At 37.4% G+C, this 16405-nt stretch overlaps 1 protein-coding gene across 8 annotated transcripts in view; it reads left to right on the top strand.

Moving 5' to 3' along the window:
- The window catches only part of LOC143224777 (uncharacterized), a 208644-nt gene that overhangs the window by 174920 nt on the left and 17319 nt on the right, over positions 1-16405 (top strand). Inside the window, exon 1 of one of the 8 annotated variants that reach the window (XM_076453070.1) lies at positions 4889-5601. The exons of the other annotated variants lie outside the window; for them this stretch is intronic. The gene's annotated coding sequence lies outside the window, so the exon portion shown is untranslated. Of the gene's footprint in view, positions 1-4888; positions 5602-16405 lie in introns of those variants that run through there. 8 annotated transcript variants of the gene reach the window in all.

Here is a 16405-nt window from a genome sequence, read left to right as displayed (position 1 = left end):
AGAGTTTGATATGTACGTCAAAAGTTTCCATTTTTAAATTCTGAACGTTCATTGCACGCGGAAAAGTTGGACAGTTTGAATAACAGTGGTCAATAACAGTAATAATAGTTATTCAGTGGCTACTGCTTTCAATTTACCACAAAGAAAACCGCAGGATTAATTTCACCATATACTAATTCTATAAAGAATGTGTTTAGATTAACGTCTAATTGACCTCAAGGTTTAACATTGTGTCTGAGAAAACGTTAGTTAAGCAATTGAATAGAAAGATTCAACTCAGTGTTACAGTCGTATATAATTGTGTTAATTATCTGAGTACAGATGTACTTGTGCGATTTCCAGAAGCCATGGGCTCACTTAGATAGCTTCTGTTTTGAAAATGTTTCCGAGCTTATGTTTTTACAGCAATCAGTGTTAGATGTAAGTCCACACACGCATGAACCTACAAACAACTTCCTTACGTGGTTTATAATGTAGCAACCTTAAAGAGTTTGGATGTTTGAACTTAGTAACCCATGTTTATGAAGAGTTCCTCCTATCAGTGTCACTTTATAACGTTTGAGTGGACATGGTTACTGACTAAATAGTTACAAATGTTCTAGTAATAGTAGAAAGTATGAGTCACTCAATTTATTACTGTTATAGTGTCTCTAAACAGTATAACTACAAGTGACTTCATACGAACAAATAGGAAACATACAGATTTAGTCACCTATCACCACTGAAAAATGCAAAAAATACAGATATAATTTTGTAAGAATAGATAGCAAATAAACACAGAATAGGCTCATTTATTAAGTAATGTATCTCAGAACGGCTGGTATGGGTATTAACACCTTTACTGATAAGGAGCGAACAATGTTTGGACCTTCCTAGGTCATATTGAGGTTAAGCTCTTTAACCCCTTACATTGAGAAATGGATAACAAATAACCAGTTGAAATCTTTCGCATGAAAATTTATTACGATTTTATTAAACTCAAAATAAAATATATATTTATCAGCCACCTGGTGGCAGTAGGCAAAATATGTGTTTTAAAAAGGCTTGAGGAGACACATTTTCCACCTTTAGACTCTGTAGGTGGATTTTAATTAAAGCGATATTATTAGATACCTCTAAAAGAAGAATCAAAATCATAAGACTATCCACAAAGTTAGGGTTCATAGACTTTTTTTTTAAATAAAGTTAACCGATTTTTACTTAGCATAGCGTGAGAGTGGAAAATCGTATTAAATATCTGGTATTGACTTCAAGCATTGTGTCCAGTTGTCATTTCTCAATTTTACAGAAAAGCTGTTCTTATATTTTATAAAACAAATGTTGCCCTCATGTCGTTTTCTCTGAGTGATATAATAATACTGCAGCATTTTAACCGATTCTGTAAACATTTCATTAAACAAATGTATCGATGTTTTTCTGCGTAACGTGTAGTTGTTGTTCAATAGGCTACGCGTCGCTTGTTATTATTACATACAACTATCGCCAGCTTTCATGTTATGAACAATACCTGCTAGTTTTTATGCTATAAATAGTGGTCGCTGGTTTCCATGTTTCACACAATGATTGCTAGTTTCTATGCTACACATAGGAGGATCTGGTTTATACGTTATACACAAAGAGTTCGTTAGCTTTTATGTTATACGCAAGGATTGTTAGTGTCTGTGCTAACACAAACGGACCTACTTTCTATGCACATACAACAGTCTATAGTTGCTAACTTTGATAAAAAGCCCGATAATTTCTCTATGAAACACACTGACTGATAATTTTATGCTAAATATACTCTTCAAAAAGGGAAACGTAAAAGGGATATTTTGTTATTTTAAAGAGAAGTATATGTAATAACGTTACAAGCTCAGAGTATGTGATGTTACACGTGTTAAGGCACTGATTGTCAGACCAAAATGACAATAAAAGTTGTGCACTTTGAAAACGGAGGAAAACATCGGATTTTTCGCCAAAACGCATTCGTGTCCAATAAATTTGTTTGAGAGATCTGCATGTTCTGCAAGTGCAACATGTGCAAAATCCCTATAAAAGTGACGGGTTCTCGGTTTCCATAGCTCAGTGTTAAGCCACCGACACGCAATACAGTTACGCCAAGACTGACTGAAGCACAACGCAACAACGCCATTGGTCGCTTGGAAGCAGGCGAATCTCGATCAGATGTTGCCAGAGCTGTGAATGTCCACCCAAGCACCATCACAAGGGTATGGAATCGTCACCAACAACATGGATCAACTCGTGACCGTCCACGATCTGGCAGACCTCGTGTGACTACGCCCACACAAGATCGCTACATCCGGTCACGTCACCTTCGGGATAGGACCACCACTGCGACGTCTACTGCCTCAACCATACCAGGGCTGCGTAGGATTTCCGATCAGACCATACGCAACCGTCGACGAGATTCTTAGGCCCCATGTGCAACCCATCATGGTGAACGTCAACGACGTTTTTCAACATGACAACGCCCGTCCTCACACAGCCCGACTCACCACTATCTTCTTGAGACACCACAACATCAACGTTCTTCCCTGGCCCTCCAGATCACCAGATTTAAACCACATCGAACATCTTTGGGACGAGTTGGACCGACGTCTGCGACGGCGACAACCTCAACCGCGGACTCTACCTCAGCTTGCAGCAGCTTTGCAAGCTGAGTGGACAGCCATTCCACAGGATGTGATTCGTCATCTCATCGTTTCCATGAGCAGGAGATGTCAAGCAGTTATTGATGCTCACGGGGGGCATACTCGTTATTGACGTTGAGTGACGTTAAACTTCAACTAGTGAGCGTGGACTTCGCCTTTGCAGACTTTAAATGTTCAGCAGTGAATGTGCAAAGTTTCACACATGTCATACAGAACTACCCGGAATAAACTTGCTAACAATTTGTCTCAAATTTTGCCTTTTGCGTTTCTTTTTTCGAAGAGTATATAAGGATGTCTACTTTTCTCTGTGATATGTAACGACCCTTTGTTTATTTTTATGTTATACGTAGCAGTGATAATGTTTTATATCACGTATTGTTATTATTAGTATATCACGTAACCACCTAAAACAAAGAGTAGCCCAATTCTTTATACAATCCACAACAACATATATACGGATATTCAGTTAAATATTGTATATATTGTACTCCACAACTTTGACCCGACATGGCCAAGTGGGTTAAGGCGTTCGACTCGTAATCTGAGGGTCGTAGGTTCGAATCTCTGTCGCACCAAACATACTCGCCCTTTCAGCCATGGGGGTGTTATATAGTGACGACCAATTACACTATTCGTTGCTAAAAGAGTAGCCCAAGAGTTAGCAGTGGGAGGTGATGACTAGCTACCTTTTCTCTAGTCTTACACTGCTAAATTAGAGACGGCTAGCGCAGATAACCCTCGTGTAGGTTTGCACGAAATTCAAAAACAAAGAAAGGAATCCATAACTCTGCTTTTTAACACACCTGTGTTTACAGCTTAAACTGCATAAGATCGTATTGTTCTATTATTAGCTTTCGAGAAATAATTATAATTAAAAACAAGCACTGCTAACTTGCCTTATTTGATTATATCCATTTCACATAAACTACGGCCAGGCATGGCCACGTGGTTATGGAGCACTCGACTCGTAATCTGAGAGTCCCGGGCTCGAATCCCCATTAAAACAAACTATGATCACCCTTTTGGTCATGGTATTGTTATAATGTGACGGTCAATCTCACTATTCATTGGTAAAACAGTAGCCCAAGAGTTGACGGTGAGTGTTGATGACTAGTTGCCTTCCCTCTAGTCTTACACTGCTACATTAGGGACGGCTGGCGTAGATAGTCCTCTTGTTGCTTTGCGTGAATTTCAAAACAAACAATTCTAAATCTCAGGGATAGACCAAAATGTTCCTAATCTAGTAAGGATATAAACATTTTTTTTTGTTTTCTTGTTACGCGTACTGTTAGTTGGTGATTTAGCGTTTTCATACCATTTCAAACAGCGATTTGGCTCATTAACGTTGTCCTTTTTTGGACCTAACTTCTCTGTAGCTGTTGTAGTATTGTTTGTAAAGCACAAAGTTGCACTGTGGACTATGTATACTCTGCCCACCACGGGTATCAAAATCTGGATTCAAGTGTTGTAAACCCGCAGACATACCGCTATGCAACTTTGGGGTCAGTATTTGTAGATGAAATATGTATATATTTGGAGGGTTTGTTTGTTTGTTTGTTTTGAATTTCGCACAAAGCTACTCGAGGGCTATCTGTGCTAGCCGTCCCTAATTTAGCAGTGTAACGCTAGAGGGAAGGCAGCTAGTCATCACCACCCACCGCCAACTCTTAGGCTACTCTTTTACCAAGGAATAGTGGGATTGACCGTAGCATTATACGCCCCCACAGCTGGGAGGGCGAGCATGTTTGGCGCGACGCTGGCGCGAACCCGCGACCTTCGGATTACGAGTCGCACGCCTTACGCGCTTGGCCATGCCAGGCCTTATTTGGAGGGTTATGGTTTGTCTCTTAAAACGTTTTTCCATCCTTGATCTTTGGAGGAGGAAACGTGGATTAACCTAATTAATTAATGTACCTGTAGAGTTTGTTCTTAGCATTTATCAAAATAACGTAAAACCAGCGGCTCATTCGCTACAGGAGTAAACGTTCTTGCATACATCGATTTATCTAAAAATAAAGATAATACAACCCATAATACCCTCTGTTAAGATTAGAATCAGTTGTTGTAAAGGGAGTAAACCTTATCGTGCCTTCTTTACGTCAACTATCATCTGTATTGATTAGAAACAAGGACAAAGAAAACTAAAGTCTCTTTTTTAACTACTTACCATTGATTAGATTGTGAAGTGTGAGAGACTATACTGTGCTATTTTATTGAAGAAAGTACAGTTTGCTTGTTTATTGAAGAGAGTGTAGTGTTCTTGTTTATTAGAGAAAAGCTAGTGTGCTTGTTTATTAGAGAAAAGCTAGTGTGCTTGTTTAATATAGAGAGTGTCGTGTTCTTGTTTACTGAAGAAAATACGGTGTGCTTATTTATAGAATAAAGTGTAGTGTCCCTGTTTATAAAAGAAAATGTAGTGCGCTTGTTTATTGGAGAAAGTGTATTGTGCATGTTTAGTAAGGGTTCTTTGAAATATGAAATAACTGTTAGGATGGAATTTTATTTCAAGATTTCTATATTATTATTGAAGATTGCTGCTGTTTGAAGTTAGGGGCAAAGCTACACAATGGGCTCTCTGTGCTCTGCCCACCAGGTGTATGGAATTCAATTTATAGCAATGTAAGTTCGCAGATGTACTGCTTTGCCTGTGGGGGAGGGGCTATTATTCACAGAGGGAAGACATGTGGAAGTTTGAAATACACGTGTTAACCAATGAGTCAAGAGATAATACAATTCTTTGATGCAGGAGTTTTGTATTAAAGGTAAACGAACCGATAAAGTGATAAGACGACCTGGACACTTACTGTGACCTTGATGCAGGAATTTTGTATTATATGTGTCAAGAAATGAGTAAATAGAAAACAAAAAGAGATTTTTATATATTTCCTAATCCAGTTAGAAGATCGAAGTCGACGGATCAACAACCACAAAAGAATATGTTTTTACTGTGAGTAATTAACGAACTGTAATTTATCCAGGTTTTCTTACTGTCAGGATTAAGGGTTACCTTGAGATTTATGTCGAATTATGAAATACAGACTAATGTTATAACAAGTAATTGTAATTAAAACTAAAAAATAAACACGAAAAGAGATACTGTGTCGTTAACTATGAGTTACATGAAACTGACCTGATGTGGTTTGTGTATCAATTTCTGACCTCTGAACTTTTAGTGATTAGAAGACGTAGCAGATATTGTTTAGTATACAAATATTTAATTTGCATGTGTTTAAACATATTTGTTTCATATTAACTGCCAAAGCGGTAACGAATAACAGAATAAGGCTTTTTTTTTCTTATAAATTTTGCTTGCAGCTACTCGAGGTCTACTTGCTTTAGCCGTTCCTGATTTAATAATTATAAACTACAGGTAAAGTTAGTCAACACTACCCACTACCAATCCTAGAGTTACTGGGATTGGCTATCACTTTTAAACGGCTAAAAGGAAGACTTGTTCGGTGATGAAGATTTGAACCTGTGATCCACAGATTGCAAGTCGAGCGCCCTAACCATAAGTCCACGTCAGCTCATCTGCATTATGTGAATATGCAACTGCCCACCAGGGAGCAGCAGTATCGCCGGTACTTGTTATTGTATTTAGTATTATAAATACTAAATGCTATCTTAAACGAAAAGCTACACAAAGAGCTATCTGCGCTATTTCTCCACGGAAATCTAACCCTTGCATCTTGCGTAAAAGGCATTCAAACTGTCCAGTGAGTCACCGGATGGTCTCCAGGGGGCATTATGGAATGGAAAATTAAACAGGATACAGCAATCTTTCTCTACCGCCCCATTCACGCACCCCAGCTTTTAAACCAAGGTTAGAACTTCGGAGTAAAGTACAAAAGGGAGTTAAAAAAAGGAAATTCTTGCATAGAAACAAACTTATTTATGGATAAACTGGAGATGACTTGATGTTCACTGTAACCAGTCTGTTTTGGAAAGCTATAAATTTTCACACACAAAAAAGTCATACATGTATACCTAAGATAAACTGATGGTCAACTGTTTTGGTTGAAGGAGTTCTCTCAGAGACTTGTAACCCTCTCCCAGTGGCATAACGGTACGTCTATGGACTTATACCGCCAGAAACCAACCCATGGTGGACAGCTCTTTCTGCAGCTTTGTTCTTACTAACAAACAACAACTTATCAGAGAGTATGAGACTTATCGAGTGTTAAGGTGACATTAGCTCCATCCATGCTCTTAAAGTAATGAATAAAAGTTTTAAAGCATCCAATATTGGTGTCTTTTCAACTCCATGGTGCCTTTCCCAACTCCAAAAATTGAGAACATTTACCCTTGGGGGGTATGTTACCCTTACATATTAACAGCAGTAGTAATGTAGGCAATTTACCAGTCGTAACGAGATCCAAAGGAGAAATATCTTCTTCCCCTCTCACTCATCCCATCCACACCCTCTAACCAACTAAAAATCTTTTAACATTTTAATTTCGTACCTTTTGCAACTGAAAACTGAGAGATAGTTAAGTACTTTATTGTCAGTAAGCATATTTAATCGATAAACAACGATGGAAAACGAAAGTGGATACAATATATGGTATTAAGCAAATCTTGAAGTGTATCCATGGAAACAAAGTAAAGTGTGACAGATTTTACCATTATAAAACTAGACGTTCTTTGCAGTATCCTCCAAACCGTTTTGTTTCAAAAGTAAATAAAATTCCATCTAAGTTTAACAAATGCATATTTATTTCTCGATTATGAAGTTCATGTGTAATGCTGTACTGTACCCTACAGAATGCAAAATTCTTCTCGTGATTCATAACATGCGCAGGTTTTACTGACGTCAAGATAGTACAAAATTGTAACGTTAAGCGTCCCTTATGTGATGTAATTTTTGTATTTACTGACTGACTGACTGAATGACAGATAACACACTACTATTCAGTGGTACGAGTGGTTAATATAGATGGCCCCTCCAGGTGGCCTCAGATATCCTTTCAGGGAAAGAATAACCACACCTTCAAGATCTCGAAGCCATTTAACATAATATTTTTGTTTGTTTGTCGTTAGATACAAAACTACAAAATGAACTATTTTTGCTGTGTCTACTATGGGTCGAAACTCGATCTATAACGTTATAAGCCATCAGAGTCACCGTTGAGCCACTGGGGACTACATATATATTATGCAAACTATAAACATCTATCAAAATAAATTGTAAAAGAAAATAAGATAATTATGATCAACTTTTAATTATATTGCGTTTCAATCTTAAAATCAGAGAGATGGCGCTGTATTATACAGTTTAGGTAGGGTTTTCTCGGTTATTATAATTTTCAAATTCCAGTTATTCGTTATAACTAAAGAAAATTGTTTACACTAAAACTCTAAGAGACTAAATTTTATCAAAGTCATTCAATCTTGGAAGATACTCGTTTTACGAAATCTTGGAAAGTGGATGAATTTTACGGATTTCAGTCGTAATATTGTTCTCATAGCTACTTTTTTCTTTTTTTTTTTTCGAGGGGGGGTAAGGACTCCAATGCCGCAGGATACTTTAAGGTGTTGTCCTTCGCAAACCCTTTTGACGTGTTACGCTTCAACAACCAGTTTTACGATTTTTATTAAAGCTGATTCTAGAATATTTGGTGACTTTGCTGCCGCTGCTTGTGACCAAACTTTGCTACTATACCAAGTTGTACGAATTAATTATCGGTCATTCACAAGTAAAAGGCCTTTTATCATTAAACGGGATTTCACTCTCTGAAAAATCTCTGTTAACTTGAAATTAATAATACGATGCGTACAGTGCTGATAGATTATTAGTCCTCGGTTCTATCATAGCAGCTGTGACAACTGCTTATCACCAGATATCATCCGTAAAGAAAACATATCGAACCAAATTGTGTACTTAACGATCACTATATGCATATATTCCAAACAATTCCGTAATGACTTACCAAACGTACGAAGGGGTATATTAAGGGTATTGTTAATCATGCGACACTGTTTTAATTTTTTACTTATTTTATTTGAAATTAAAAATAAAAAAACAACATATATTTTTGCAATATGTAAACGGAAAATTTGGAAACATAATTTAGTAAACCCCACATTTAATATTTCTTTAAATACTTTCAGTCAAACCACACCAATTAAATATGGATGTATTCCAGATGCCTTTTGTAGTTTTTTTTTCTCCCAGTAACTCATAGAGAGATCTGAAGTGTTATAGCCCTAAAAATTGGGTTTTGATACTTGTGAAAACTTTCACAGCCATGATTACTTTTGACTGATTCCTAAACTCACGCATTCTGTTAAAGTTAAAATTCCACAAGAACAAAAATCGAACCACTTCCTGCACTTTCAGTTTGAGAATTCCGTCATCAAACATGACTCGATTTTTTATCAGCTTTGAGAGTTTTATAATATAATGACAAATCCACCTTTTCTTCGTAATGAGTAACCATAGAATTGGCAGTGGGCGTTGTTGGCTAGCTTCCTTCCTTCTAGTCTATCACCTCTAAGTTAAGAATGGTCAGAGCAACTAGTCTTCGAGTAGCTTCGTCCCCCGCTAGTACAGCGGTATGTCTCCGGATTTACAACGCTAAAATCAGGGGTTCGATTTCCCCGACGTGGCTTTGCTATAAGAGAAACATAAACACACGAGTAGCTTCGTGCGAAATTCAAAAAGCAAGCAAAGAATTTTCTTTTCCTGCTTCCAAAATTTTTCTTAGATATCAGCTGATTACATTCTATTCTTTCAAAAGGAGGTTTAATACCATTTTACAGTCCATTCTCTCCTTAGCAAAACCACGTTTTTGTTACTGTTCAATCTCTTTTTTGTCCTGTTTCTCATCTTCCATCAGTTTTGATGATTCTACTCAGACAGAGAATCACACTCGATGTGTCTCCAGTCAGTTAACTTCCGTAGTTATAAGGATCTTGATGAAGATAGGATGTTGGATGTTTGTGTTCGAATATGGTCGCGTAAAACTTTTGGTTCTTTGCCAAAATACTGGATAATAATATTATCCATAAATTATGAAGAACGTAACACTGAACCAAATACTGTCTTCCAAAAGCACAGCGTGATTTTAGCACGATTAGTTACTGTCACTAGAAGAATGACTTAATATCTGCTGATACATCGATATATGTTCGTTGTCTTTTTAATGCGCGTCTCATTTTAACTTCATTACTAACCCTAATCTCGTGTGCCTAAGATTATGTCGAATTTTTAGATGTCTTCCAATTTCTGTAAATGTTTTTTTTGTATTAATTTACGATATAATTTACCTTCCACTATTTTATTCTGTGTGTTGTGAGGAGAAGATAAAAAATAAAGCACGTGCACTTGCGTGTCTCAATAAATATTGTCTGTTGTTTGTCCAAGTAAATACTTCGCAGGGTGTAAATGGATCTCTACAATCATTAGTATGGAGAATTGTTAAGTTCATACCGAGGTACATACAATTTTTCAGTTTTGTGTTTTTTTATTATAACTCCCTTAAGGACAAATCTTCATCAAATTTGGCACAAAAGGTTGTTGGGTTCGTGCGGAGATACATAAAAAATAGTGGTTTTACGTTTTGTGTTTCGCACCTCCGATGGGCGTTTTTGACCATCACAAATGAGGGAAGGAATTTTTCATGTCCTTAGGTAACCTTTCATTAATCACGAGTTTATATAAGTTCCGTCTGGAAAAAAACAAGATAAAACAAGCCAAAACTCGTGCGTATATCTGTACCTTTGGAAAATATTCTAAAACAGGCCGAAAAACATCTACCTATTCAATCGGAACAGAACATTTCATTTCTTTCTCAAACTTCTAAACCTTCTCAATGAAACTGATAAAATATACAGTGTATATGAAAGCTATTCTTACACCTATAACACATACTCTCCAGTTGATTTAAGTTTACTTTAAGATGACTGATTTAACTTGTATTACATACTATTCAGGCTCGGCATGACCACGTAGATAGGGCGCTCGACTCCCAGTCTGAGAGTTGAGGGTTCGAATCCCCGTCACACCAAAAATGCTAGCCTTTTCAGCCATGTGAGCGTTATAACGTTCGGTCAATCCCACTATTCGTTGGTAAAAGAGTAGCCCAAGGGTTGGTGTGTGCGTGGGATGGGGTGACTAGTTGCCTTCCCTCTAGTCTTTTGTTTGTTTGTTTTGAATTTCGCCCAAAGCTACTCAAGGGCTATCTACGCTAGCCGTCCCTAATTTAGCAGTGTAAGACTAGAGGGAAGGCACCGCCAACTCTTCGGCTATTCTTTTACCAACGAATAGTGGGATTGACCGTAACATTATAATGGCCCCATGGCTGAAAGGACGAGGACGTTTGGTGCGACAGGGATTCGAACCTGCGACGCTCAAATTACGCGTCGAACGCCATGCCATGCCAACCATCTAATCTTACACTGAAAAATTAGGGACAGCTAGCGCAGATAGCCATCGTGTATCTTTGCATGAAATTCAAAAGAATGGAATAAAAACCATTCATTTACTTCTGTTCCTGTTTGTTGTATTTCAGTTATTTGTTTATTACAAATTACAGTTCTGTATTTAGTACCTCTATCTTTTTTAACGATTCCAAAACATTAGATAAATTATACTTGTAATTACATTAGTTTTATTTTACGTCAATAAATTACGTTTTCTCTAAAATGAGTCATTTACTAAGGTCTATCTTATTGTCGAATAGTCTTTTAAATTGTTAACTTTTTGGTAGCTTGAAATTCAAAAGTCAGTAATGGTTGACCAAAATCTCTCAACAAAATTGCGTTTTTGCATTTCAAAGTTCTCCCTCACGCTTGTGACTTGCATGTAAGTGATTGGATATGTGACATTAAAAACTAGGTTTTGACACTCGTGGTTCTCACAGCACAAATATCCTATCGTGTAGCTTTGCGATTCACAACAAATAAACAAAGCCTTCAACTTTAGGTTTTAAATGTAATTATAATAAAGATAAATAAAAACAGCGTTGTGTTTAGGGGGCTGGTTCATTAAGTGAGACTAAGACCCGTATGTTAATTACGTAGCGCTCCCTTTACAAATACCAGGATCGTCGATTCACCCATATTAATTAACGACAGATTATATGGTGGCACAAAAACAGAGGGCGACTGGGTGAATAGAGGTTCATGATTATGTGCATCTGACCGTCCGTCTCAGAGACAATGCTAACGTATATGTTTGAACTGTCTTAATTTCTCGAACGTGATGGAAAACGCTCATGAACGGATAGAATACATTCCATGAAGCAGAATGCTTTTGTGTAAGTGCAACCACGTAACTAAAGGACAATAATAGAATTTTACGTAATGAAAACTTACCAATGTTGCTTTGATTTGTTTTTAGTACGAGCTATAAATAAACTTTATATTCTCTATGCTGCCAAAATATGCGCGTCTACAGTGAAAATTCAGTCGTGGAAATTTCTAAGTATAATAATTCTGTGATAATTAAGAAAGAGAGAATTTTGAAATATAAGTGACGATAGTAAAGTGTCAAGAAAAAAACGGGAGATTGTTTTGTTTTGAATTTCGTATAAAACTATTCGAGGTTTATCTGTGCTAACCATCCCTAATTTAGCAGTGATAGATTAGAGTAAAGGCAGCTAGTGAATATCGACGACCGCCAACTCTTGGGCTACGCTTTTACCAACAAACAAAAGGTCAGGCAACCGGTTATAACACCTCCACAGATGAAAGGACAAGTATGTTTGGTGATAGGGGATTCGAACTTGTGACCCATAGACTATGAGTTAAGTTTTTTGGCGAAACTACTTTTTCATTTATTTACAGAAAGGGAAGGTCTTTTTGACCCAGGCTGTTAGCCGCAAATGTTTTTGTTTTGTGCCGTTAAACCCAACCAAAGAAATAAACAAAGTATTTGACATAGCCTTTGTAGCCAAGAGTTATTAACCAAGAATCACTAAATCATCACAATCTCCTCGAATGATTTATTTACGAAATCAAAGGGAAATAAAGCAGTAACACTTTGACATCAAGTGCTTAATGTCGAACAAACAATAATGGTGTTGATATTTATCGAGTTGGGTGTGTGTTTTTTTATAGCACAGTCACATCGGGTAGTCTGCTGAGTCCACCGAGGGGAATCAACCCCCTGATTTTATCGTTGTAAATCCATAGACTAACCGCTCTACCAGCAAGGGATTTATTGTTTGTTTGTTTGTTTGTTTTTGAATTTCGCACAAAGCTACTCGAGGGCTACCTGTGCTAGCCGTCCCTAATTTAGCAGTGTAAGACTAGAGGGAAGGCAGCTAGTCATCACCACCCACCGCCAACTCTTGGGCTACTCTTTTACCAACAAATAGTGGGATTGACCGTCACATTATAACGCCCCCACGGCTGAAAGGGCGAGCATGTTTGGCGCGATATGGATGCGAACCCGCGATCCTCAGATTACGAGTCGCACGCCTTAACACGCTTGGCCATGCCGGGCCTGGGACTTATTGAGCTGGAACAATCGTCACACAGAAATGCTGAGGAATCTATGGTGCTATTTTCGAATACATTTGAACAGAACTATTAAACTTTTTGGTATTTAGAAAACGCTTCGTGATATACATTTAAAGATGGTGTTTTAGGCGGTGGTATCAACGTAAAGTAAGTGTTACTACATCACACCATCTTAGACTTCTCATTGTACACCATTCAGTTTGGTTGTTTGTTGAACTTCACGCGAAGCTCGCTAGCTACTCGAGGGCTGTCTGCGATAACCCTTTCTTAGGGTTAGAATAGAGAAGTAGCTAGTCAACACCGCCACCCATCACCAACTTTTTGGTCACTCTTTTAACAATGAAAAGTGAGAATTACTGTCACATTCTAATGCCTTTTCCACTGATAAGACGAACACATTTGGATTGGAACCCGTAGCTTGTAAGTTGCGAATCTAAGGCCTTAATCACGAAGTTCACGCATGCTGTGGTTTCAGCAAGATTTCTCGGAAACAGCTGAACGGCTTTAAACAAAAATTGATATATACTTGGATCATGACCAAACTCAGAAGTGAGTAGTTTTGGATGATCAAGGTCACAGCAAAGATGACTAAATAAAAAAAAATCCTTATCTGCTGATATGGGGCCCAATTTTTCACACTATTTTCACTTTTATAACTCGGTGAAAAGTGATTGGATTTCGATAAAAAATCTCGGAGGACATGTTTATAATATTACTTGTAACAATTGCAAACTCGTGATGACGAGAAACCCACTTGAAGTAAAAATGTATCATCAGGACGACTGTTATTGGTATTAGCACTTTAATTTGAAGATGATCTAATAAGCTCGAAACGTTGTTCACTACTTTATTGTAATAAAAAGTTTTAATACCCATACCAGCCGTCTTGAGATATATTTTTACTTCGAGGAGGTTTCTCGTCATCACGTAAGAAAGGAAAATTATATTAGCTATACTTGTTACTGGATTAACTTTTGCTTTTACTTTATCTGTATAGAAAGCTGGCTTTGGTTGGAAAATAACCACATTTTTGAGAGTGTAAAACTTCTTTGGGGTCGTAAACGTTTGAGCCAGGAAAGGGGAAGGTTATAACGTATGATGAATGTAAGAGTACTTCGCGCAAAGCTACACGAGGACTATCTGCGCTAGCCGTCCATAATATAGCAGTGAAAGACTATAGGGAAGGAAGCTAGTCATCACCATCCTCCGCCGATTCTGAGGCTACCCTTTGACTAACCAAACGACCCGGCATGGCCAGGTGGTTTAAGGCGTTCGACTCGTAATCCGAGGGTCGCGGGTTCGAATCCCCGTCGCACCAAACATTCTCACCCTTTCAACCGTGGGGCGTTATAATGTTACGGTCAATTCCATTATTCGTTGATAAAAAGAGTAGCCCAAGAGTTGGCGGTGGGTGGTGATGACTAGCTGCCTTCAACTGGCGAGTTGAATTGGCAACGTACAAGGTTATATATATATGCGTGATCGTGACTTTCGTAGATTCCGCATTTGTTAATGTTTTTTTATTACATTTCCAGTTTTGCAGTGTTACGTATTTTACGATGCCTTTGTATATGGAACAGTAAAATTTGCTTCGAGCATTCTTTCTGGGTCACACCTTTCAGTAAGTTGGTTGAAGCACTGTAAATAAAAGCTTGCACTTAATGTAAGTTTTCGTTAGTGTTCACGTGTCTGGATTGGAAATTCAATAAAATGCTGAGCTCGAAATGTCCTGAGACAGGAGAGGTAAATAGAAGCGCCCGTGTTTCTTTTAGAATTACAGGGGAAGCATAATGTGACCGTAAATTTCTGATCGCACTTGTACAAATTCATTTTTAAATTTCAGTTTTAAGTTTCTTGAAATGACCAAACCTTTCATCGTGTAAAAAATTGTAAAATAACGTTAAAACCATTTCCAAACGTTTCCGTCTTTGTATCTACCAGTACAAATACCCTTCGGCAGTTCAGCAGTTGGGTCTATAATGTTAAAAATTTAGGTTTCGATATTCATAGTGGACAGAGCTGAAACGGCCCATTGCGTAGCTTTGGAGTAAGTAACAAACAAGCAAAGTCAGTATATACTATGTTTGAAGTTAGAACACAAAGCAACGCAATGTTTTATTACATTTAAAATGTAAAGATATTTAAATTTTATATTAATCTGTTCGTGACAAAATATCAACCATTTTGTATCTAATTGATTCATTCTATACTTAATTAAAGATAGGCCCTAAAATTCGTACATTAGTAGATGCAGTGTGAATAATCTTTGTTAAAATTTGGCCCATATAATACCTGGAAATTGGAATAGCGGGGCATATGAAGTACGTGCCAATGTTATAAGCTAGATATTGATACCTAGATCATATTTAAAGTACACTAGCCAATTTCCCGTGGAGCCAGTGCATGTATTAGATTCGCGTATGACGTATTCATGACGTCATATCTGCACCATAAGAATGGAGAAAAATAAAGTTCTCCGTGACGGGAAACGGAAAGGAAACGGGAAAATCGTGACCTCTATTGCAAATTTACATGCTCACAGAATACATATTTCGCGAAGTTGGGGGCTGGCATCGCGTAATAAAAAAGTTTTCACGGTATCATATAAGCAAGAACTCCATTATAGTATAATGCATGTATTTTGTTAGTTATGGTATAGCGCTATGTTTGAAGACTTACAATGCTAGAGGCTGGGTTTCGATGCTTGTTATGGGTAGAGTGCAGACAAGCACAATGTGTAGCTTTGTGCTCAAGCTACAAACAAATTTTCGTGAATCAACTGGCTTAAACATCGAAAAGCACACAGATGTGATGACGGTTAAGATTTCATTTCTCTTAACGGTACCATCAGCTGTACTTGTAGTGTTCTAAAAAATGATTTTTTTTATTATTTTCTAATTACACGAGGCTATTGTTTCTTCTTTACTTTAAACAATGTTTTACCAGTGAAAAAACAACAACAAAATCTTTAGTAATAACTGATGTTCCTACCGGAAAGGACCTACATTCATTGGAGGATAAAGAAACGAAAATACTTAAAAATCTAAAATTGGAATTAAATAGCTGATCCCTACAAGTACATGTCTAAGCCGAACAAATAAAGAATGATAAAAGAAAGAAAGTACACGATAATCTTATAAGCCTTCTCTCAAGGAGCTCACTTCTCATATTTTTCGCTTTGTAAAATGTAATCTCGAAATTTTCACATGTAGACCGTCGGGTAATAACATTCGCACACAGTGAGAAATGGTCTTACCTCAGTGTAAAATGTGATTTTAATGTCT

The sequence above is a fragment of the Tachypleus tridentatus genome, chromosome 9, assembly GCF_004210375.1.
Source record: "Tachypleus tridentatus isolate NWPU-2018 chromosome 9, ASM421037v1, whole genome shotgun sequence".
NCBI lineage: Eukaryota > Metazoa > Arthropoda > Merostomata > Xiphosura > Limulidae > Tachypleus > Tachypleus tridentatus.
This window is presented reverse-complemented; position numbering and strand designations above follow the sequence as displayed.